Source organism: Falco naumanni, chromosome 10, assembly GCF_017639655.2.
Source record: "Falco naumanni isolate bFalNau1 chromosome 10, bFalNau1.pat, whole genome shotgun sequence".
Taxonomy (NCBI): Eukaryota; Metazoa; Chordata; class Aves; order Falconiformes; family Falconidae; genus Falco; species Falco naumanni.
Window position 1 is genome coordinate 9,014,785 of NC_054063.1, and position 26,361 is coordinate 9,041,145.

At 37.3% G+C, this 26,361-nt stretch overlaps 1 protein-coding gene across 10 annotated transcripts in view; it reads right to left on the reverse strand.

Moving 5' to 3' along the window:
• The window catches only part of IRAG1 (inositol 1,4,5-triphosphate receptor associated 1), a 115,027-nt gene that overhangs the window by 65,902 nt on the left and 22,764 nt on the right, over positions 1-26,361 (reverse strand). For 4 of the 10 annotated variants that reach the window (XM_040608786.1, XM_040608784.1, XM_040608785.1 and 1 more), the window contains exon 1: positions 7,682-7,861. The gene's annotated coding sequence lies outside the window, so the exon portion shown is untranslated. Of the gene's footprint in view, positions 1-7,394; positions 7,548-7,605; positions 7,863-12,979; positions 13,087-13,739; positions 13,841-26,361 lie in introns of those variants that run through there. The other 6 variants (XM_040608787.1, XM_040608788.1, XM_040608780.1 and 3 more) reach the window with 5 other exon arrangements.

Sequence of the window (26,361 nt, forward strand, 5' to 3'; positions counted from 1 at the left end):
TTTTACAGGCACACTATGTGTAACCATCTCCCAAGCTTGACATAAAAGATAATCATTGAAATTATAAGGAAAAGTTAATAAACTAGTATCAACAAATATTCATGGATCTAACACTTGGACTCCTCTATGAGATCTGCTAAAAAACCCCAGCAACCAAACAACACCCCCCCCCCGCCCCCCGTAATCAGTCCTGTAGACATTTTTGTTTCAGAGTAGACCCATACGGAAGGTGATTGTCCAGTACCCCGTACAGAACAGTTGAGAAGGAAAGTAAACAGAATCTGCATGGAGCTTGAGAGAGACTCACACTTCCATGTGCACAGAAGTTTGTGCAGCTATAAAGCTACAAAATGTCAAATTTTTCAACAGTTAAAACCAAAATTATATTAGAGTTAAATCCAAAAAATGTTCAACATTCATTACAGAAAAATACTGTAATGAGGTTGCAAACACAAGCTACTTTGTAAAGGAAATGAGAGGAGTGCCACTACCTAACATTGCAACTCTCATTTTGAGAAAACCTATAAGCCACGTACATGGTAGCAATTTATTCACACTTCTTACAAAAATTAAATAGCTCAAATGTACTTAGACGTATTAGAGGACCTAGGTGTGCCCTCAAGCTAGAGTACCATAGTGCCTCTAAGAATCACTTCCTCTATATGTTTATCAGCGTAATGACCCCTGAACAAGAACATTAATCGCTATCTAATAAGTGAAAGAAAAACTAAAAATATATATTTCCACCACTAATACATTCTGGTAACAGACCTTTCAACAGAACTTCAAAGCATATGTTAAGGAAAATGCCTGAAATAATTGTGTGACTGTTGTGGATTAGCATATTAAAACTGAACAGCACACTGTTAGGTAGTTCAAGCCAATCTCACTTGAACCTTGAGGATTCTTCAAGCAACCAGGAATAAAGAGAACAGAACAGTTATATTGCTTTCAAACAAGACTCTAACTTTTCTGTCTTTTATTGCCTAACTTGTTCCTTAGTAGAAGAGGGAACAAGGCATAGAAATGGCTGGAGTAGCCATTCAATTCCCATAACTGAACTTAGAGCTGCCAAAACAACATGCCTGCCTATACTTGTGATGTTTTATGAAGGAAGCTGAATTTCCTGGTCTCTTCCAGAAGCAACTATTCAAGACTTTGAGCCCCAGAGAGATGCTAAGGATTCCATTAGCTACTATTTCATTTCTTTTCTTTTTGATAGCAGGGCTCCCATAGCTGCCTCAGGAGGAAGGGCATTTCAGACTGACTATTGTAATGTTACAGAGAGGAGATTTACTCAGTTCATAGCACTCTGTATGCTAATTTTCACATTTGGCATCATGAGACTGCAAGAATTCAGAGAAAAGTCAATATTTTCAGCAATTTCTCTTGCAGAGAAATGGGCAGTTGCTCAAAATATTGAGCTTTGTCACAGAAGTCATGAAGAAGCAGCTGAATTAAGTAGGGATCCAACTGTCCATTTTGACAGAGACACTTTGGGATTTATACAGTTAGGCAACATTTTGCTCACAGAGAACAGTACAGGGCACCTGGAACTATGTGGCAGCTCTGCTCTCTAACACACTGAGCATCTTTGTCATGTTCTCAGTTCCACACTCTCCCTGTCCCAGAAAGGGCTGGTAATGCACTATGGCAATTCGTACATCATTTTTGATATTTTTATTGCTATAGCAACTGAGTGTAGGCATTTAAACATAGCAACAGACTTTTTATAGCACTTTCTTGGATGTCAAAATGGCACGTTGTTTTATTTTCTAAGCAGATGCTCAGAAGATAAGTACAGAAGATGATTGTGCAGTACCCACCTTCAAAAGAAAGAAAAAAACCCTCCCAACTTCATACCCTCTGAATCACATAAACAGACAGTTAAGTGTAAGGCATATTGTGAGTTTCAACGATTTTGTTCTGAGGAAGCATATCACTCACTACTACCCAAGAACAAGATCAGGTAAAAAACTTCACCGATTTGTGTGCATTTTGTAAGAAGATGTGCAAGACATTTACAAGGTCCTGCTTGAAAAAACTTTCCATCAACTCTGATCTTTACCTGTTAAGCACAGAAAAAGAGAAATTATCTTCATATTAAGTGGAGCCAAATTCTCAGGAGGAATCAAAATCCACTGAGACAGACCCGTAGTTCACACACACACAGACAAAGCTCCGCACATTCCAAATGTAGCAACAGTGATTTACTAGAAGTGAGAGTCTGACCTGCTATAGGTTTAAGGAAATACAATTCATCATTTTCATAACAAGAAAGGCTACTTTTCTCTGGTATAGTATTCTTCCCTGGGTCCCTTAAGTTCTGCATCATTTCTGCAATTTGTCAGTGACAACCACCACTTGGTGTTTAATGTAATTTCTGAACATGTTCCTAGACTTGGGAATACCAAGCAGCAACAGGACAGATTTTCTGAGGAATCTTTAGGTATTATTCACCTTTCTGTTATGGTTATATGTCAGGTTTTTTTATAGAACGGGGTGGTTGATGTTTGCCATATTACCGACAAAAAAAACATTTTAAATCTGTTAAACAGGAAATGTCAAAGACTTAAAAAAATGCAACAAGAAATGTCAAGAGCTTCTTAAAAGGGTGCAAGGTTGTTAATGTTCCAGTGAATCTATTCCATTAACCCATAATATATGAGTTTTGGAAAGCACATTTTAATGCTGTGTTTTATGCAGGAGAGATTTCAAATAGGTCCCAAAAGCTCAACACACAGATAAAAATTGAGTTTTACACATTGAAGTTTTAGAAGATACCCCACAATTTCTTTCTTCCTGTCCCTCACAGAAATTTTCACTTAAAGCAAGATTGGGAGACTTGAAAACTGTTCTGTGTTTATGCGCTGCATTAAGTGTTTCAGAATTCCCAAGTAGCTTAGACATCTGCTTGGTTTTCTACAGCCAGCTCCACTGCCTAGTGCACTTAATAAAAACAGTTTTTAGAGCAATGCTCATAGTTATACCTATCAAAGAATAGGAATAATAAGTTTATTAAGTGCAACAGCCCTCAGGAAAGTCAAGATGAAAGGCACAACTATACTTTAATAGAGAACTAAGCACTATATTTACATTTGCTTCCAAGATCTTTCCAGTCTGAGATTATGTGCAGAACATCAACTCGACTTGGCACCTCCTTCTGGGGCAAACTCCACCCTCCATTGTGACTAGGCTCCTAATTATATCATGCTAATTTCATGAGCCCAGAGATCAGTCAGATTCATTCACTATTTATAAAGAAAAACATGAAAAATGCAGTGGCAGTAATTGTGAAGCATGTGTGCGTTTTTATACTCGTTAAATTATTTCCCTTCCTCTCAACAAGCTCTCCTTCAACTTATGATTACACACTTCATTTTCAATTTTTCTATTCAGCAGTCAGATCACAGTTCAGCACAATTTTGGAAGCTTTAGCAGGAAACATTAATCAACATATAAGGCTTTATTATGTTCTACTGCCTGCACACATACACCCCACCCCACCTCCCAAAAAGGCATTTTAGAGACAGTTCAGAGAAACTGGGGGAACATTTGAAAATCAAATAGTGGATTTTCCTTTTCCAAAATTACAGAAAAAGATCTCATTCTACAGATCTTACCATTGGTTAATGAATCCCTCTAAATCAAAAATAAGATGGACAAAATTAGACCCACTGGTCCTACTCAAATTCTCCTAGATTTCAGACTCTTATTTCCTGCTAAGTAACACAGCCTTTACCTTAGTGATGTTCACTAAGACCCTGATCTGGCACCACTGAAGTCAACGGAAACTTTGCTGATGATTTCAAAAGCAAAGGCTCAGAGCCAAATTCCCCATGTATAACTTCAGTGTTACAATACATTCTGCAGTATTATATAAACAAGCAATAATTTTGCTCTGAAGGCAAGCCCCTAGCCCAAAGCAATTGTTGTACTTGACCCAGCAGCACAGAATTTCTACCATATATTCATTTCCAGGATGAAAAAAACCTTACAACTGGTAATAAAAAAAAAGTACAACTCCTACATAAAATGCTTCCCCCCCACCATTTTTTATTATATCAACTTTTCAGCTTCTTTGCTTTGTTCAGGAATTGCAGTAGCTAGCCCAGCAGACACCCTTTTACAGCCATGAGATTGCTGGTCTGTTCGGACAACCACCAAATATATATACATGTAAATTAGGGGACAGCACAGTGATTCTAAGTATAACTTTGTATGATGACAAAACACCACAGAATAGCATTAGCTGGGGAAAGAAAATTTCGGTTTTACATACACCCTTGACATAGGTTTGCTGCCAGGTTTTCACGTTCCCCTCCCTGCCCATCTCATCCTCCCCTCGCCAAGCAATCCATATTAGCATTAAAAAAATAAATCATGTTTTACAGGCCTTACTTGCCCAAACCCACAGGTGATCACATCTACAATATTACAGATCTCAGATGACTTCTGATCCCTAAAGACTTTGGAGTTTGTACATTCTAAGGTACAATCTGCTAAATTCTAGCAGATGGTAAGGTATTCTTGATTTCTGCTATTGGTTGGGGGGAGAGGTGGTCATTGTTTGTTTTGTTGTTAAGTCTAATACTTAAGAAATTTGGCAATTCCTAATTAAAAGCAAGTTTCTCAAATTATTTTTCAGACTGTAAAACTAACGCTAGACATATTGAAATAAACACAAGTAAAGAAAAAGAAAGAAAATACCTATTACATCTGCCTGCTGAAGAGGATTAAATCCAGGGATGCTGTTAGAGCCCAAGCTCTACAACAAAATCTGAGGCTGCAAGTCCACTTGCTCCAAGTATCAAAACCCTCTCTCTTTTCCAGAATTCTTAGGACCTCCTCTTCAGGGAGAAAAACTGAGTTATTATTTCAAAGTGCTACAATGAAAGTCACAGTCTTAGTTCTCTGTAACATACCACTACACGTGTACATAAGCAGTAATTCATGTCTTGAGTCACTAGTTTATAAGCTTACAGAGATCCATCACCCACTCAGATTTCCTTTCTGTCAGTGATACTGAGATCCAAAACATCTCTTTGACCCACTTTTCAAAGGAAGTACAAGCGGAGAACACATCAGAAGGATATTATTCTGCTTAGTTTACAGGAAGGCTGCAAGTTAGCACAGAAAAGAGATATCTGTCTCAAATCCCCCAGATCTTTAAATAACCCACAAACCTTGAAACAGCAAGGATTTTCTTTCCCCTTCCACTCACAAGCCATTTAATGCTTCTTTTTCCCGGTCTTATACGCTTCTCTAAGAACAGGAAATAGATGAGGCAAGGTAACTCCATGACATGTAAGGAACATACACATATGACCCTTGAAATGAGAAGCTTTCACATCTGTCTCTTCTCAGAATCAACTCCCTACACCTCAGTTACCACACTCTGTCTTATCCAGCTTTTCAATAAGTGATTTGACACCATACTACCATTAAAAGCTGACCAGAAAGCACACTGATGCAAAGGAGGATGCAAGAAGCTGGTGCTAAAGATCTGAACTGTGAATCTATCTAGCTGCTAGATAATTCTTAACTCCGCTGCTTTGGTTCCAGATAAATAGGGCTATAGTTACTTAAACTGACTTAAACATACAAAAAGATAGGAGGTAGGGAGGCCTGTAGGTTTCACATCCACAGCCAATGTAAAGCTTAATCCAGAGGGATGTAAAGTAGGTGGGTTTATATAAGTTAAATACATTGATAATCCTAGGTACTTTATCATAGTGCTGATGTTAACACACAATTTTCACTACATACAAATGAGCAACCTGTACTTTTTAATTAAATTGCACTTATTGTCGTCATAACATCTTTACTGAAGATAAATTTGCACATAGGCGCTATATAACATATTCTAAGTTACAAAATAAAAAAGGTTTGTATTGAATAAGAACAATAGTTGCTGAAATGCTATAAGATACCATATATTAGAAATATATACTTAGTTCAGACATGGAGAAGTTAGACATAGATTAGTTATTCTAGTCCATATGCAAATTGAACATAACTCATTAAATATTAAACACCTAAATAGCATATAAAGTTGCACATCCTTGCACAAGTTGAAGGGGCGTTACAAGTAAAGTAACACATTAAACATCAGCAAATCAGAATGAGTGCCTTTGAAGGCTAGAAAATACAAGAAATTTAAGAGCAGCGACTCTCTAGTATCCAACATTTAATATATTGACTGTTTCTTAATTTCCACTGTTAGTTCTCATAAACTTAGAATTCTATGAGTTGTATCCTTAGCTTATTGATATCCAAGTTTGGTATAATTGTTGATTTGGGATATAATTGTTGATTTGAAACATGAAGGTCAGCTAGGAGATTAACCTAAAAGTACTAAGCTGTTCACTAGTGACAGAAAAAAAAATAAAAGGAAAATTAATTACAAGTTTTGCAACCAGATTTGAAATGTTTTAACAAGTAACATTCATTTATCACGGTCTCTGGAAGCTGGACGAAGTGAACTTTTGTTAAAGTAAACACAACACCTACCATATCAAATATAAATGCAGTAACTGTTAGCACTTGCAGGAACACTGCCTATGCTCAAAACTAAATTCACCCAATCTTTGCATAGCATAAAACCCACTGTCTAATTACTCTGCAAAGACAGGAATTCTCTGATGATTGTAGATAATTTTTCACCAAATGACACCATACTATATACAAGTTGAAAAAAAATCAGCTCACTAACACAAATTATTACTAATTACTACAATTATGAGTTAGTAACCGAAACCTGAGTCTTCAGTTTCAGCTATCATTTCCTTCTACTGACCTCATTCTTTCATGTTGTTTACATACTGCTGTCCGGAAAAAGAAAAGCTTAACATACACATCAGTAAAATAAAAAAGTGGTTTTATTTGCCAAGAAAATAAAATATACTTCAATGCATAGTGCCTACCAAACAGCACAGACAAAATTGAAGACTGAAATATCATCAAATGTAAATATTGTGATTTTTCATACTAAAGCAAAAATGCTTTAACATTTGAAGGTAGCTCTCCCCCCCCCCCCCCCCCCCCCCCCCCCCCCATGTACAGCATTCCTATTAGACACAACTTCATGGTATGAATTTACATCTAATAGGATTAAAACCAACCACATACTATATAAAGAAATGGCTCTGGAAATGCCTTTTTAAAACATAGGTTCCAGACATAAATAGGTAATCCATCAAAACGAACAACTCCAGCACCGTTAAAAACAAGCATGTGGGAAGGAAAGTCATACGATAAAAAAAAAAAAAAAATCTGTTCCGTATCTGTTTCCCTATAACATGTACTGCTGTGCTAAGAGTCTCTAATGGTTAGCACAATACAGATATAACAGTATCTGTGAATCAGGCTGCCTTGAATTGCTGACTACATACCTTTATTAATCAGGTCTCAGTATAATTAACACAGCTTTTTCTTTTTCATTCTTGTATATCCCCAAACAGTACACAAGAAGAACTCTGCTTCGTTAACTACACCCACTTTTTAAGCAGCTAAAAACTGAAGAAGAGGTAGAATTTGAAGGGGGTGGAGGGTAAGAGGTAGAAAGAACCAACTACTCGGTATCACAACAGCAAGGTACTGTACCTTTAAGGAGGAAATACTGTTCCGTTCTGTTTCACAGCTGAACGAGAGCTTATTCTCGGGTATAGAGATGACTTACCTAAAACTTCAGTTATTCCTCTTTTTCCCCTTAGGCCAGCCTCTCTTTCACTCTTGGGAGCTTTTACCATTTAAGGTCAAAGTTACATCTGGCTCTAGTAACTAAAGCTGAAGCAATTTTTAACTCAGAGATCCAACAGGCTGTCTAACATTAGAATGAGAGTTTAAATTTAAAGTAACTCTTCAGAAAGCCTCTTTCTTGCCTCAGAGAATTACAGAATAAAAGGCTTTCCTATTCTGGCATAAGTACTCTGAGTAAACATGATGCAGACATCCCATTAGCATTCCTCAAGTTCACTGCATATAAGGCTCTACTTACTCATTTCTGATTAAAATGGGCAAGTAGGAAGAACAGATGAAGTAGTTTACATCATGGTATGTAAATCCTTAGAATTTTTTACTGAAACGGTTGCTACTATTTTTCAGTCCCCCATCCTCCCCCCTTTGTTTGGTCAGAAGGAGTCTAAATTAGAGAGCAAATACAAGGCATGTGAACTTTTAAAGAACATTGGCTTTGGTCCAGTCATGGGCTCTGCTCTCCACTTGGAGAATATGAATAATTTGCATTGAAGTCCACAGAAGTTGCCTGCATCCCATTAGAGAACGTAGCTACAAATGGGGCATGAAGACAGCAAAGAAACCCAAAACATTTACCATGCTATATTCAGGTACCTGCAGGAGAATCACATGCATGTGATTCAGAGCTCTCAGCTCTCAAACAGGCATAGATCTTACTCCAGCCCTTCAGCCAATTAAGATTTATAAGTATTACAGTTACATCCATGGATATTAAAACTTCTGCTTATGCCAGGTGCTGTAAAGTTATTAAATATACGCAAGCCAAACCCCGTCCAAAAAACCTTTTACAAGTCAATTAGAGACAAGAGAGCTGAGGGTGGGAAATGTCAAAACATTGCACCAGAACTTATGTAAAATTATTAGCTAGTACTTTTGAGGGGGCATATTAGGGCTGCTTTAAGAGAATGGAGCAAATGACAAAACTATGTTAGCTTCCTTTTGATAATGGCTAGTAAAACCAGCAAGGCATAAACAGATCAAAGGAAAGTAAAGATTTGACGATTCAACTTGGAAAGCACACTCGATAGGGGAGCGATGCATGGAAACATGAGGACATTTGTAGAAGTGGGCAAAGATGAGCTGATTGCAACATAGCACAGTCCTTGTAACATAAGGAAATAAGAGGCTTGGCACCTCATTTGTGCCCTGTCAGGCTTAAGCTTGCATTAGGAAGCCCGTTATTCTATGCTTAAGACCATTCTTTGCCCCCAAAATTAACACAGTAAAAAAAGTTCTGAAAAAAAATTCCTAATATAGGCATTTATGCTCGATCCCAAGATAATGGGAGCAGCTAGGTGTTTTAAAAACCATTTCAGGTTTTGATGCCCTTGGTCCACTTTGCACTATTACTGGCTCTCTGACAAGATGTTTTAAAATATCTCCTTTCATCTCCCTGAATTACTATTTTATTACCCACAAACTCAAGTTCTGAAATATTCTGTTGTGGCTCAACACGGTTAGTCTTCCATCTAGTTCTCTGCAACTACAGAAGCCTTACTAGCATCTGTAATTCATCATTTTTCAATTTTATTTTTTTCAGAATTTTCAGGCCACAAGTATAGAACATTTCACTTGTCTGCAATGGAAGTTGTGTTTCTCTTAAATCTGCACGCATCCCCTTCATAGCAACAACTGCTTTGAACCCTGTTTGGGCAAGAACGAGTTTATTACTGCCTTTTAGTGCTACCATCCTCTGGGAAATAAAACTTTTCAGTTAAGTTGCTTGTCCATTGGTCTAGCATCCTATAAACACTGTTGGCAAAATTTAGGCTAAATTTGTTACAGTAACGGAGTTCTCAAAATATTTTCAAGTTCTTACTAGAAACTTCATGAAGCCAGTAACTTGTAAAGGAGATTTAAGCCACTAGCCCTGCTATGGAAGCAACCTATAGCAACAGAGTTTCAGTTCTATTTTGTTTGGCCCATCCACTTGTACCACACAAACATGATCCCTACTTTTTAGGTAGTATTTAGGGGACATATAAAGACCCTGGAGGTACTCACAAGAAGGGGAAAATGATGCTTCCATCATTCTTGAGCTCCTGAAACTGCCTGTACATTTTTGTATCCTATAGCATGCTCAATGCTTTGGCAAGTGCTTTGCCCATAGATTGTTTTAACGTGAATGATCTCTGGTCAAATGCAGGTGAAACCTGCTAGCTAAAAAAATCTAAGTTTTTGAATGAGGGAACCTTAGCATCTTAAAATTAATTATTTTAACTAGATTGTTAAAATTGTATAAGGCGACATAGTAACATATAATATATAAAATTTTTTTTTCATAGGGCTTTTTTGTTTGCTTGCTCTGTTTTTGTTTTTTAAGATCTGATGATGCCATCTTCTTTTAAAACATTCTAATACAAAGGGCTGGCCACAAACAGCAGCAGGAAACACACACACACACACCCCTTCTCACATAACCCAACATATTTGATGTATTATGTCGGTGTATTCCCCAGGAATAGCGTGAAAATATTCTTTCATACATATTTTGAAGTATTTTAGAGTAGCTAGATACTGTTTTCTGAGGAATACATATGGCTTGGCAGTGGAATGTATGCGCCCCCACCAGTTAGCTTCCTGTTTTCTGGATTTTCACAGCTCTGTGACTTATGAAAGAAGAGTGCAGTCCATATCATTGCCAAGTTTCATAGTTAGGCTCCCTAAGTTTAAAGATTTTTACTTGTGATTTTACCTTTAAGATTTTACTTTAAAGATTTTACCTTTGAAAAGATGAACACAAGCACTAAAACCCTGGTCATACTGAAATAATTCCAAGTTCTGCCTCTAGGGCTGAAATATAGGTAAGAATTCATGCAGGAGCTTCATTTTTGGGGCACAACCATTTTCAAGTGCAAACTCTGTTCGAGCAAATAAGTGATCTTGCCACACTTTTCCCCCTGCTTCTCCTAGGTTTGGCTTTAATTGGCTTATTTGGGTAAAAACAGCAGTAGGTGTTTTCATTTGAGCTTTTGAGGGGCCCAGGATAAAGCCATAAATTCTCAACCTATGTACAGAGTAATGCCTAGAAAAGAATTCTATAAAGAGTATTCCACTATTATTTAGAAAAATTTATGCATCAGGACTTTAAAATAAATTACATGGAAAATATTGCTTCTTATCATTTATGCCTATACATAATTGACATCCATGTGATAAAGAAGCATGTTATATCTGACAAAATCTAAGTGGTAAGACATGACTACATGCTCTATTCTTTATTCAGTGACTGAAGTACAAAGATTATTAATCAGGCATGCTAAAAATTTGCAACAAAAGTGATACTATTTGCATATAAAAATGGAGTTCTATGACATTATTTTTCCTATTTCATGTTAAAAACATCCCAAAATATTTTTGTCAATTAAGACTTTTGTCCTACTACATCTAGAATGCATTTCTGTCAATCTCAGGTCTACCTTACAAATGCCAAAGAGCACTGTCAATTTTGTTAATTGAATCAATTGTATTAGCCATCCTCAACATCTTATTTCTCCTCAACTTTATGGAAAAACTAGTTAACTGAGTTTATGCCCAAGATTTCCTGTGTGCCTTTGTTTTCTTGCACAGAATTTTCCTGCTAGTTTAAATATTTAATCTTGCATCAGATTTCTGGGTTTTGTGGCTTTCAGGCTTATTTGTTGCTACTGCTATAGTGCACACAGAAGTGGAAAGTTACCTTGTCTTACATGCTGGCATTCATTATACAGATCTCATTAATCTTATCTGCCAGCTTCATCCAGACAGGAGAAAAAAAAACCCAAACAACAAAACTGAACAGGTCTGGTAAGTACGTACTTTACAAAAAAATACACAAAGCAAAACGTGCAATAAGCCTTCTACATCTGGGACTCACTCATTGTGCTGAATACTAAATCCCAAACGGAATCTAGAATACTTGAACTAAAATTGGTTCACCAAGGTGGTATTAGTAAATATTCACCGTCACTCAGCATGCAGCTATGCCAGATTATTTATGCAAAATGTAACAAAACTTTATGATACTTCTAATGTTTACACAGCAACTTTTATAGGTGAGTCTTCTGAAGGCAGACATTTTGCTTCCAAATTTCTACAGCAAAAGAGAAGCACTTCATATCAATCAGAAATTTTAAGTTAAAAGTATATGCAATTGCAGAATAAAGTAAGAGCCTGCAGAACAACATATGGAGACATATGCTAGAGCCCACTCATCTTAAATAAAACATTTATATTGACAACATTGTAAATAAAGTTTGCTTTGAGGTCATACAGATGAACCTGTAACTAGTCCATGTTATGCAGAAAAATTTGAGAATTTGGTAGTACTTAAAGTGCTTGCAAAAAACCTACTACTAATTAAGTTATAAAGACTCTTTATTTATATAGCTAACATCTTTCTCAGTCTCAAAACAGGTAGTTAATCATCTGTATATGAGACACAGACAAAGAGTCCAAAAACCAAAATGTCAATCTGTTTACTAGCATTCATTGTCAGCTAATCAATAAAATCATCCAAACTGACAAACACAATTTAAATGGCCAAGTCTGTGGAAAAACGTTACACAAAGCATTTACAGAAACCACTATATTTTCCTTTCCTAAGTCTTTTGGGTTTTTTGTTTGTTTTGTCTTGTTTCTGCCTTAAAAAAGTGGTTTTAAAAGTGAAGTTTCAATAAAAGCACCACATGAAGATTGTTATAATAGTATACAGGGAAAGCAAAACAGTATCAGAAATTTAAACTTTTGTGGGCAAGGAAGTTATTGTGTTTCCACGCCCTTAAAATTAGCCTGCCAAAAAGCTAAATATAATCAAATACTTTTTAGCACACACAGTCTTCCAAGGTCATTGATGCATTTCACTTAGCCTAATGAACTGCTTTGTGAGGTTCAGCTTTAATTTCTGCTAATAGTAATCGAAACCTTAGCATACGTACAAGTAATGTGTTTAATACGTTGTTAAATGAAACCTTTTGGGAAGGTGATCCAAATGAAAAAACTGCACTCACACTTTTGATATTTTTGAAGTGTAAAAGTACTCCATTGTCAATCAAAGAAAACATTCCAGAATTCTGGACACAATCACAGCCACTGGTCGAGTATCTATCCATAGAAAACCCTATATTTATCCATAGGCAACACCTCCCATCAGAGTTCTCTCTCTGTTTTACAATTACTTTTCTGGGGATCTTTTTAGAAACCTGTTGAGATTAGTGCTCACTGTGACCAAGTTCCATCTTACCTTCTCTGTGAGAAGTTAGGCAGAAGTGAAGAACTAGGAGACAAAAATTCCAAAGGATGACAGGCTTCTCCTTCCACATGGATATACGCACATATAGCAGCATACTACTGTATTCAAAAATACAAGGGAAAGAGATTATTAGTACACACTAATCTAGGCCAAAATAGTAAAGTTATACTTCTTTCTGAATTCAGTGTTCATATTGAGGTTTGGACTTCCTATCATATACCAGTCTAAGAAAAGGGAAATTAAAATATTGCAAGAAGATACTTTAATTCATAGCAAGAAAAGGATGACTTTGCTTTTTCTTAGGAAAAGGATGCAAGACATATTTTTTAGGCTTTAAGCTGACATTGCCTTCCTGAATTAATCGTAAATAACAATTCTTAATCACATCTGAAACTTGGTATCAATATCGTACCCATATTGAATGCTTGCAGACTCAAGTAACAGCCCTAGGTTTTAAGAATTAGTTGCGGGTGAAGAGTACATTTACCACATGGTAAAAATAAACTTATCAGGAAGTAATGTGGGAAGCTTTTATCAGGGACACAGTAAGTGATCTCCATTCCTACAGCAGAAAGTAAAAATAAGTACAAACCCTGACCAGAGAATGATTTGGGTTAATACTTTTCAATGCTGGAATTTTTACTCTTTGTCATTTTTTCTAAAATTTCCAAGTATCTTGTGGAAAAAAAAAAAGGATAGAAATCTTATTCCACCTCTACCAGTAGAATCCTAGAGAAAAGCTTTAACTCACATTTTTGTTGATCGGATGACTGCTGCTGCCTGACTGTTACAGGGTTCATGGAATTGTTTGTGTCTTTTTATTTCTCCTTAGAGAAGTTTAATATAGTGCACCTAAAAGCAAACAAAAGGGTATCAATAGGAATGTCCATAGATAAAATTATCTGTCACTTTCCATTGTAACATCGCAGTTTTGCAGTTTCAGTTATTTGAGATATGACAAAATTGAGATCATTCGCATAAACATGACTGGTTTCAAAACAGTGATTTTCAGCCAGCATGGTTTAACTGATTCCCCCAAGAAGAGATCTAAGATTTGTTATATATGCTGAATATATGTAAGAACATTTTTGGAAAATTTTAAAGAAGTTACTTGATGTTTTACAGAAAGGGGATTCAATCTGTAGATGTGACCATGACTTTTGCTTGTCCTTTGGAATTAACCATTTTTTTTATTTTTTATTTTTTTAAAGTGTCAAATAACACTCTTCTACTAAGTACATGATAAGAGTTTGGCCGTTTCAGAATACAGCATTGATTCATTGTGCGTATTCAGTATCGCCATATGTATATGTACATAGCTAAATGTCTGTCCGCCTCAAAGAAGCATTGTAAGGAGAAAGCTGATAAATAGAATAATTTATTTTGCTATTTCCTAGCTTCACAGAGAAGTAGCTGTTAGGCACAGGATTGGTGCCTCATACTTTGCCAACATTTAAAAGGATGCATTTCCAGTGAGATTTTTTGCCAGATCACCTTTAAAGCACACTGTATTTCTGTCATGCCTCCAGAACTGCCTATATCAGTTTTATGACTTGTTGCAAAGATCTACCAGTATCAGCATGAGACTCTAAAGTATCTTTCCTCTGCCAGCTCCTTTCCACAGTCCCCTTTTCATCCTTCCTTTGGACCAAGATTATATCTTTTTCACCTCAAATCTAAAACCTAATATGCCCTCTCTACAGTTATTCCCATATTCCAGTCTCATCATAATTTCCTGGTGTTTCCTAATGGGCAACCCGGTGGCCTATTTTTCTGTACATTATCTGTCTAGGATTCTCTTCAAGGTGAATGTCCTAGTTCTAAAAGACACAAGGTGGTTTTGTTCAAAAACACCAGCAAAATAATTTTTGTTTTAGTTATGAGCAAGACTTTCTGTTCATACACAGAATTATGAAAATCAAATGTTTATCTGTTTTAAAAGTAACGTTAAAACTCTAACAGCAGTCTTGTATAAAGAAAATCAACACCAAAAACATCTGATTAGCAGATATCCTAACCTATTTTTTAAATATATATATATAATTAAATAAATAAAAATCAGTATCACCTTACAATATACCGAACTTCCACAAAACAAGAAACTGACATGCTTTTACTAGGAAATGCATATTCAGAGCTGGATCATGTCATGCTTCAATAAGGCAATGAAACATTTATCAGTGTTGTGTTTTAATCACCAGAGCAAGTGATTCTGCTTTATTTAAAGCATACTATCCCCACCCACAACTGCTTCAGACCTTCCTTTCACCTGCTATCCCGTAACAGAAAAAAAACCCCAAACAAATCCGAGACAAAACCAAACCAACTCCAATATTATTTAGATAGCTACCTGGAGAAAGAGAACACGAATAACAGGGGATATGTGAGAATCCAGTAAGTTGGATTAGATAGTTTAACTGTGTCTGTTCCAGGATCATCCTAAGTGTTAAACATATTAATTGGCCTTGAGTCCAGCCATTTTATATTCTAATGCTGTCATCTTAGTAAAGAAAAAAACCCATTTTCAGTATGATATATAACTGTACCAACAAGTATACTCATGTAGTATGTAAATTAAAATGGGTGTTGCATCTGAGAGTGTCATAGTACCATGCTTTGAAGTGAACGTTGGAGCATAAGCTACCAATATTCATAGGTACACAGTCCTCCTGCAGGTCCCAGGCTGGTAGCAAGCCCACATTACCGCTTTCTTCCTCCAGCGGGGTTGGAACAGAGTGGAAACAGATTTCTGATTTCTGTGAGAGACCAAACAGGGCAGGTTGAAAGTCACTACACTTGTTATATCCTATCCCACAGTTGTTCATCAGAACATCTGGGCCTTTACCAGGATGAGAACAGCTGGCAGCAGCTTGGCATCTAAAGCCTCTTTCTTCTACCTTGGTTGGGATTCAAACACAAGCACGTGCTCAAATCCCCTGAGCAGTGCACTAGAGTCTAAGGAAAGTAAACACAACGTGGACAAAACCATGCTTCAATCCTCCACACAGTGGTTGAGATGATGGTGGCATAGGATTTGACAGATTAATGCCTTCTCTAGAACAAGCTCCATAGCTTTTACCAGGGGAAGGAAGAAATCCATTCAGTATCATTCTCCCTTGACAGCATTCACTGTATTTGCAGAGGATTGCTTCAGTCAGGAAAAATTACTATCAGCATTGCTTTTCCCTGGAAATGCTCCCACTCTTTTTTGAGTTAATCACACTGCCTCACAGCATTTTAGGTGCTGTCCCTATCTTCTAGAAAATCCATGTACTTGTCCTAGGTGCCTGTATCATGCTCAAAAGCAGCTTATCAGTCAAGGCTTATGACTCCCCTTCCTCCCTGAGTGTAAGCTGCAAAGCGTTTCTGAAGTCTGCTACTGAAGATTGCCTCTGCAGTCTGGCTACTGTACAATACCGTTCAATTGCATGTTCTTTGTGGGAAGGGCTGCAGAATAAAAGGCAGCTGCAGGCAGAGGAATAAACCAAGGAAAGGTATCAGGTGTAAAGCAGACAATTCCACAGCAAAAGTGCTGAGTTGCATGACATTATGAAAGACAAATTTTATAGCTATAGAATTATAGCATTTCAGGTAGCCTGACATTTAAATACAATTCACCCTTCTCTGAGCTGTTGCTCCAGTCATGCAAATGTACTTAACTTCACTTACTTGGCATATACTATTTTTTACCTCAGTTGTAAGGTAAAATGACATTTGTCTTTCAAAACATTATAGCTTGAAAAATAGTTAACTCTCTGAGGAGAATACTCTACTTGACAACTTTCATCCCTCTCTGTGCACTGAAACCTGTATTTCTTTTGAACAGTTGTATAACACTAGAAAGTATTTAACTGTGTGGGACAAAGCAACTTGGTCAAGACACCAAGAATAGTATTTTTTTCTTGGTTGATTCCTCAATATAAATACAACAAAATAACCCTCATTCTTGCCCTCATCCTCAAAACCCTCATGGTGGTCTTTCATATCAGAATCTGTTATGCCAGATAATAGATATGCCACAAAGTTTTTGCATTGCAGTATTTTTAAAATTGCTTTAACAGTATGATGTCACTGTCCTAGTATCACAATCTTTTCTTTTTAATTAATGCCATTAAAATACTCAATCAATGCAATCTACATTTATGCAGCTACAGACTGCAATTTGCATATGATTATACTTACATAGACAACTATGTCTTCAAAAAAAGTATGAAAAATATTTCTTACACTCAGTTACAAGCAAATGAAATGAAATACCACATAGCAAAGGCATTTACCTAGAAATACGTTTCTCTATAAAAGTCACAGAATGGTCAGTGTTGGAAGGGACCTCTGGAAATCATCTAGCTCAGACCCCCAACTAAAGCAGGTTCACCTAGACCAGGTTGCACAGTCACGTCCAGGTGGGTTTTGAATGTCTCCAGAGAAGGAGACTCCACAGCATCCCGGGACAGCCTGTGCCAGGGCTCTGTCACCCTCAGGGTAAATAAGTTCTTCCTCATATTCAGGTGGAACTCCTTGTGTTTCAGTTTTTACCTGTCGCGGGCCACCTCTGAGAAGAGCCTGGCCCCGTCCTCTTGACTCTCGCCCCTGAGATATTTGTAGACACCCATAAGATCCCCCTCAGCCTTCTCTTCTGCAGGCTGAACGGGCCCAGCTCCCTCAGCCCTTCCTCATCAGGGAGATGCTCCAGTGCCCTCATCATCTTCTCCGCCCTCCGCCGGCCCCTCTCCAGCGGTTCCCCGTCTCTCCTGAACTGGGGAGCCCAGCACTGGACACGGCACTCCAGGTGCGGCCTCACCAGGGCAGAGCAGAGGGGCAGGATCACCCCCCTCGACCTGCCGGCCACGCGCCTCCTCGTGCACCCCGGGGTCCCGCTGGCCCTCCCGGCCACGAGGGCACGCCGCTGGCTCGGGGCAACTTGCTGCCCACCGGGACTGCCGGGGCCTTCTCGGCAGAGCTGCCTCCAGCCGGTCAAGCCCCGGCCCGTGCTGGTGCCCGGGGTCGTCCCTCCCTCGGTGCAGGCCCTTACCCTGCCTTTGCTGAACCTCATGAGGTCCCTCTCTGCCCAGCTCTCCAGCCTGTCCCGGTCCCGCTGAATGGCAGCGCAGCCTCTGGGGAACCAGCCGCTCCCCCCAGGTCTGTATCATCAGCAAACTCGCTGCGGGCACGCTCTGCCCCTTCACCCAGGTCATGATGAGCAAGTGGAACAGGCCTGGACCCAGCACTGACCCTGGGGGGCACCGCGAGCTACAGGCCTCCAGCCAGGCTCTGCCCGCTGATCACAGCCCTCTGAGCTCTGCCATTCAGCCAGTTTCTGCCATTATCAATCCACGTGTCTGCTCACTTTGCTTAAAGTCACTTTAAACAACTAAGTGTAGTAGCCCATAAGGAAAGTATAGTATATCCTTTAATACTTTGAGACATATTTGTGAGGAGATGTAGTAAATAATAAATTAGAAAAAGGAAAATAAAGGGGGGCCCTAGCCCATGTTTTATCTGATTCACAAACATTAATCTTAATTTCTTACTGAGAAAAGCACCAGGGAAAATAACTAATCCACAGAGGTAAATATAACCTGTCAATTTTTTGTTAAAAACTACCACTAAGTTAACAGTCCCTTCTTTTTAAATTTTAATCCTCTTGGAAAACCACACAATTGCAGTTCCGACAGGAAGCAATTATCATTTTAAAAAAATAACAGACAATTAAATCAAGGGTATGATTAAGCACAAAAGTAGTACACACACACACACGCACCCCCAAGAAAACAGGGCTTGGGCAAAGAAAAGCATGCTAAATATCGTGTTTTACCCATCTGCTTTTTAGACTATAAGGACAGCTTCTTTTTATAGACATGAACTACTGATTTCTCGAAGGCAAAGTTTGGTCCAGAGGACAACAAAAAGCATGCTAAACAAGCACATTAAAATACTGGGCTTCAAAGTGCTGTTTGTCCACTCTAGTATTTGATCTCTCTTTGGGGAAATATGCAGTTGGCTAATACCTTCTGATAAACTGTTTAAAACTTGTTGTCTATCCCGCTTTCATGCCTCTTAAAAAAAAAAAAACCCACAAAACCTACTACACTCATTCTGCTTTATTTGAGGACTTACATGTTCTTTACATTTACATTTCTTAGTCTTACTTGTTTCTTTTCCAGTTAGTCTCGGAAAATTAGCAAGGCTGTTAGTCCTTGTATTCTTGAATCTATGCTAGGTTATACATTTTCTTATCAACTCTTTGAAGACTGATCACAACAAAATGTATATTGGTATTTGTTTACACATCTCTTGCTGTCCTAATTTGTTTGCAGAAGAAAAATGCTGTATCTTGAAAATGTTTTTCCCAATTGTTTCAAATTTATTTCTATTTTGACAAAACTTTGTAGCCCAAAATATAGATATTAAAAAAAATCCATTAACTCAGATTTCTCTTTTCACACATAGTTTCTTACAGTGCCTAGTTTACAGTTTAAATGGAGCTCTGAAAATCTTTACTAAAAAGCAAACAATTGAGCAAGAACAGCATGAATTGGGAGCAATTCAGTCAATAAGGCAATGAGGTGCAGACAAGCTATTTCAGCTACAGAAAAGAATATGCAGAATTATTTGATATCAAACAATTATACATATAAAAAGTTAAGATGTAAAGTATCTTTATTTATAATTATATATATAAATATAACTTATTTAATTATCAGCTTGCCATCTTAAAAAAAGAAAGAAATGAAATGTTAAGTGAGCATGTACACATGCCATGCAATTTTACAAGCTACAGAAATCAGAAAATAGATATAGCTTAGTCAATGCTCCGCATAACTCCATCCTTTTCCTCTGGTAAGGATACATTAGATAGAGCTAGATATAACTATTTCTCCAGTTTTCCAAGAATGAAAGAGATGTAAGTTCCAGCATGATTAAAACCAAATTACACTTGCACTATAGAAAACCAAGATTATATACTTATCAGAACAGTGCCACATAAATAGAAGAAACCTTCATAAAATGAAAGTGCTATTTGAAAAGTTCCTGGATTTCCTCAAATATAAGGTATACAATTATTTGCCTTTGAAGAGCAACTTAAGAGTTCTTTGCCATTTTAGTGTCTACTTTTTAAACACTTTGTTCAGAAGTCTAAATATGTCTTTGAACAAAATACAAATCTGTATCAGGTCTGGTTACCAGGGACCACCTCATGTCCCTTTTTAATATGGTGATATTGCCATGCCTTTTCTATACACCTTAATTTGCTTGTACATTTTGGTAACATGTATGACAGCTAATTTTTGTTATGTAATGGGTGACCAGGTCTCTAACCACCTTCTGAGAAATAAATTGTAAGAATTTACTTATAGTTCTCATGTTCTGTCCCTTTGCTTAGCTAGATTAACTTAATGAGTAAGTTTCTAGCATTTTGTCATCAACACTGTTCTTCTAAATTAAGACGTGTGGTACAAAAGCTACTTTTTAAAAAATTTTTTTTCTGAACAGCTTCTTAACAGCAGGTGCGTACAACCTTCTTCAGCAAAACTTAATCAAAACTAATCAGGAAACTGGGAGCTGTCACCAGTGCTGTCTCTAGGGCACAAGCTGGCTACAAGGATAGTTGGCATGTCTTCACTACCCACACAGTAATATGGTTTTACGAAAAGCCTCCAAACTTGCTGCTACTGGGAATGACAAAACATACTCTTCAGTACATGGATGTCCCAGTGTTGCTGGTAAGAGGCCAACATAAAACAGGAAAAAACTACCCATTTACAAATTGCAGAAACAGAAAAATGTAATACTGATATACCTATATACACAAATACACAATAAAGATTTACCTGCATGTAGAGTACTGTAGATGGAGGGGGGTGGGGGGGAGAAAGCTAAGTTTGGAAAGACTGAATTATATAAGGTATCAGAACTGTTAAGCAGTAATTTCAGAGAATGCAAAGCTCGTGTGTTTGCAGCAGGAGAATGGCAACCCCTCCATATAGCCAATAGTAAAATTTGCATGTATTTTTGCATTTACGTTTGATTTTTAAGCTTGAGATTATTTTAAATAAGGTTAGATAGCTGGTCCCCAAAGTCCAGAAGCAACAGGTTTTTGTTTGACTGGTTTGATTTTGGGGTGAGGTTTTGTTTAGTTTTGTGAGGGTTTTTTAAGTTTCACTGTTTTGAAGCAAATTTCCCTCCTTTTCCCTCTTTCTTTTGTTTTTTTTTTTTTAAAATAAATTTAATTTTCTCTGCTACATTTAGTAACCTTTTTATTTGCTCAGTAAAAATTCTGCATCCATCTTCTGCCCCAGTCTTTAGTTCCCACAGCACTTTTCAGAAATGGTTTTCTGCCAGCTGAGTTGAGTCTTTGTGCTCACTGGATGGGACAGGACTACCACAGATTACAAGATTAATCCTTGTGACTTGCTGTAAAACTGTAGATGAATTGTGGATGCCTATTGTAAATTACTTTTTTCTGATGCTTTATAATAATCAAACACACTTTCTGATCATTAGCATTAACTCAGAAGGCATCGTTTTGCTATTGTCTGCCACCCTGTTCTCTTTCAAAGGTGGATTAACAGAGTTCAACACAGCAGTTGAAAGCCTGGATGAAAATTCAGTTTGTATTAATGCATCTTATTGACACTATCTCTGGTCCAGACTGCAGGATTCCTCTTTGTTCTTCATACAGCATCAGACTTGGACCAATACTATTTGGTGTGCTACAGATGAAGCAATCTTCATTGCTATACTATACAGACCCCTGACATTACTTTGAAATCCCAGGCTTCCAACAGGGAGCTGCAAATCCCCCACTGAAACGGAGAACATCTACAGAAACCCTCCAAATTAACACCTCTGTCTTCTAGATACTGCATCAAAGAATTTTTGGTGCTGCTGAAACGTATACACATGAACATATGTCAAGCACATTAACTATAAAACAAGCTCTTTAATTTCGTAAATTTGTTAGAAGAATATTTTTTCAAATCTTATTTTAACCTGACTATGAGAAAGGCCTCACGCTAATAAGATGTTACTGCTTAGCCAACTCACAGGAACTTTAGGACAATTCTTCTGACTGTTAGAAGAATTTAACTATTTTAAGGAACAGGAACAAGGAGTGGGGAAGAAGGGTTGTTTGCATATGCATGGAAAAATAAAGATACAGTACTGCAAAGAAGGAATGTTAAGCAGACATTGTTCCCAGGAAAGGACTTTTAGTTATAAGAAATCTTGACCACATATTAACATATTTAAAAAACAGGATTATGGAAAGTTTTACTGATGAATCATCTAAAGAAAGCAAGAAAAATAACACCACCACCCAACTCCAAAAAGCCTTCAGCAACAAGAATTAGTTATTAGCCAGAAAGAAAAATCTAAACCCACTGCAAACAGATCCAAATGTGTAGCCTAGCCCCTAAACCAAACTGCTGAAAGACAGTTCAGTATTTTCTGTCCTGAAGATGCACTTTATGCTCTTCTTAATCATGCAGATATGATTAAAGAAACCTACCCATGCTCTATGTTCAAATAATCTATATATGTAAATTTAAGAAAGAGAAGGAAGAAACAAGCTAAAGATGGTCTTTTTAAAGCCCATTAGCTTTCCGACACATGTGCTGTCTTATCTACAATGGAATAACCGCATTTGTCCTGCAGAAGTAACATTATTCTTTTCCCTACAATCTCAATGTCATTAATTCACTTTAAAAAATCAAATCCTTTTCTGAAGCTGTAGTCCTAATGCTCTAGGCTAAATACAGCCTGAAGGCAGTTTGGGCATTGCATTAACATAATTAGCTTTGTGCTGCCATTGCTCTGCTAGTACTTCAGCTAGCTTGCTTGTGCTGTGTTAGTACCAGCCTGTCACACTCCAGCCTTCAGTGCACAGGGGACACAGTTTTATAAATTCTTGCAAGGCAAGTCATCTGAAGAAGCAGCCTGAATTACCCTACTTCCATTAAGCCCTTGTATAATCCTGTAAGGATCTATATAAACGCTGAGATTTGGTGGAACAGCACGCTCCTTAATGATCTGAACACGTTGATTTATGCAAGTATAAAACCAGGAATGAAATTCAAATATCCGTTTCAAGTTTAATCTCTTACCTCACTGAGGTCTCTCTTGTTTCCTTCATCTAAGATGGATTCTTCACAGTCAGAGTTAACTTCTCTGACCACGTTAAGAAGCAGAGATAATGCAATAGTTCAAGTATACAATTATGACTATTAAACAGTATTTTTGAACTGCATGAGAAATGCTTCAATAGGAAAACTTTGAAAAAATGTCATCCTTATACTCTCTACAAGCAAGAATATAGCATCTGCATTTTTCTTCTATATAGCTTAGGCAACAATATCCTGGCAACCACATTTCAATGGAACAAATCCAAGTAATTAAAATCACTAGATCTAGCATCCATCTCTTTTTATCATCCTGCTTGACAGGCCAGATTTACTTACTTGTGAAGTGATAGTCAAGAATCTGCTACACACAGTATAAGACATCTGTCTCTGAGCTACAGGGCCTTTAATTTTGTTCGCAGTTGTCCATTTACCTGTCTCTTCACAGCGTTTTTTGAGAGCTTCAAAAATTAACTTTTACAGTTTCATACATGTAATACATTTTAGACATATGCATAATTTGGTGTTTTTCATTAATACGTACCTAATCATCCTATCAAGATTTGTAGTTTATGTATAAAGGATTAAGTTAACTACACCAATAAACCACTTGATGCGCTAACATCCTGCATGTCCACTCACTCAAAACATTTTACTAGATTCCTAAAATCATTAGTCAAAACCTTGGCTTCCACGCCTCTGCAACTACACAGCTTAATCCCACTTTAGAAGCCAAACTTCTACTAAATCCAGCTATGGAACATGAGTTCAATAAGGAAGAGCTTTTTGATTCACTTTATTTCAATGGTCACATGAGCTCCTGTGTGTTGACATCTGGAGACTTCAGCATCACACCATTCATTTGAAGAGGAAAATGAGATGAGAAGCACATCTGCAGCAAAATACAAATTCATGATTGTTGATCTAGTTCATACCACTCTTGACTGAAACAGACCTCAAACTGACAGCGTTGCACAAAGTAGAAAAGCGATCTTGCTTTTTGGGGTTTTTGAGACATAAATTTATAACTGTAGGGATGTATTTTATCTAGATATCTACATTCAAACTCATTAATTCTCAACATTAGATACCATACAATGACCTCACTGTCCAGAAAGAAACACTAGAAGAGTTGTTAAGAAACAAGCCTTATGGTGACAGTACCCTTGTAAGTAGGCACAACAGAGCTGGTAACCTACACAAACGCTTTATGTTTCCTTGCACCAGATCACCACATGCTTACTCCCAATTCCCATAGTTAAATTCCCTGTTAAAACTACCTCATTCTTTTCCTAAAAAGTCGGAACTTCATTAATAGAGAGAAAAATTCTGCTCTCACTCTATATCTATTCCACAATGACCCACTTCAGCAAAGTCAAATACCCTGGGGAATCTCATGGGGAAGTAAGGGGCAAAAATTATGGTTTAACTAATGATCAAATATCACCCATACCTCACTGAGGTTTAAGCAAAGCATTTTTACCTTAGGTAGTAGAAATTTGTTCCAATATCTGTTTAGCTGCAGGTGAGCACATAGTTCATTACTTCTAGCAGCTAACATGTAACAACTGCCCTGTGGTTGAGCAATGACAGTTGTTGTCACATGCTTTTCATCCTTCCTACCCTTTCTGACCATAGAAGACTACATGTAGCCTAGTGGGCCAGGAGCCAGAAACAAAGAGCATAAATTCTCCAATACCAAATATCCCATCTCACTGACCTGGCTTTTTGGCTTGCATTATCCATACCACATCATATATTCCTTCAATAAAAACATATATACAAATAAGCAGCACATAAAACCCCCCTAAGGAATGGGGTCGTTACAATGTCACTGCACTAATTAACCTACTTAAGGTATCTTCAAAGACATGCCTTTCTCCCCAACAAGAGCACCTCACTCATGTTTAACTCAAAAAAACATGATTAGAAACTCTGGACTTCAATTGTTTCTCCAGTATTGCTTGCCATCCCAAACAGTATGCCATTTGTATTCTTCACAATTTCATCTATCTTTATTTCCCCTTCCTCAGCTTTCTGACTGTTTTGCTCAGAATAAGTAACTTTTTTACACTTTCCAACATGGTTTTCAACTTTCAATTAAATAACTGTTTTTACAATTCAAAATCTAGAGCTCACTGTTAAACTCAGAACTGTGACTTCTCTCAGAAAATGCGAAAAAGTGTTTTGACACTTAGCAATCTAGCCCCAGGGGGCTAAAACTTTGCTATCCACAAAGGTAGTACTTACTGAAACAAATCTGAACCTATCTGAAATAGGTTGTCCGTTTCTTACACGGTACTACTAATATATTGTTTTTTCCCCAAAGATACAAGGCCAGGTAGTCGATTTGGTATATTTACTATGAAAGACACATGGAAGCTTCATTGCAAGTTAGGGAGAAACTGAATATCTGAGTGTCAGATGAAAAGGTTATCTCAAAATCTGAAGTGTTTGCTAAATAACACTTTATTTTATTTATTTGCTATTTATTTGCAAATTAAAACTGCACCGTATTAGTAAAATTGCCTATGGAAGGCAGAGCGAGATTATAAAACTAATTCACATTTGTTGCAAACTGATTTTACCTAAAAGAAAAATAATAAGAAAGTCACATGAAATTTACTTTGCACCACATTTATGCCTCCACCAACATAATCAGTTAATGCTAGATCTCTTCTTTCAAAATGGGCGGAGTTTTACTGAAATATGCAACTGCTAATAAACATGCCTTTTTTTTTACAGCATGGAAACAAGAGCTGGTCACATTTAACTATTACAGACTGCCTTTAACTCAAATGGAACTGAAAGACGATGAACAAAGTTTTTAATAACTGCAAGCATGATTTCTGAAAACTCATTTACTCAGAACAGAATTATGAGACTTGTCTATCAGTTGTTTTGTGTTTTGATTTAGGTTTTTGTTGTTTTGGTTTCTGACTGTTACGCCATTCTATTGATTTTACTTTCCAGGATTATTCATGTTTAAGAGGACAACAATCCAAAAGTAATACAAACGCGCATTTAAATACATAGGTTTTGTGCCAGATCCCCACTAAAGATTTTCTTTTAAGAGTTGTGAAGGTCAGCTGTGTAAATCCTCTTCAGCTGAAAGCTGAGGGAAGAAAAACATCAGGCTGAGATATTTTGGAAGACAAAGATAAGATTAACAGAGCTTCTCTTTTGGCATGATGCAAGAAAACCTAAGCAAAACCAAACCCATGGAGTCACATGGTCCATTTATTTCCTACA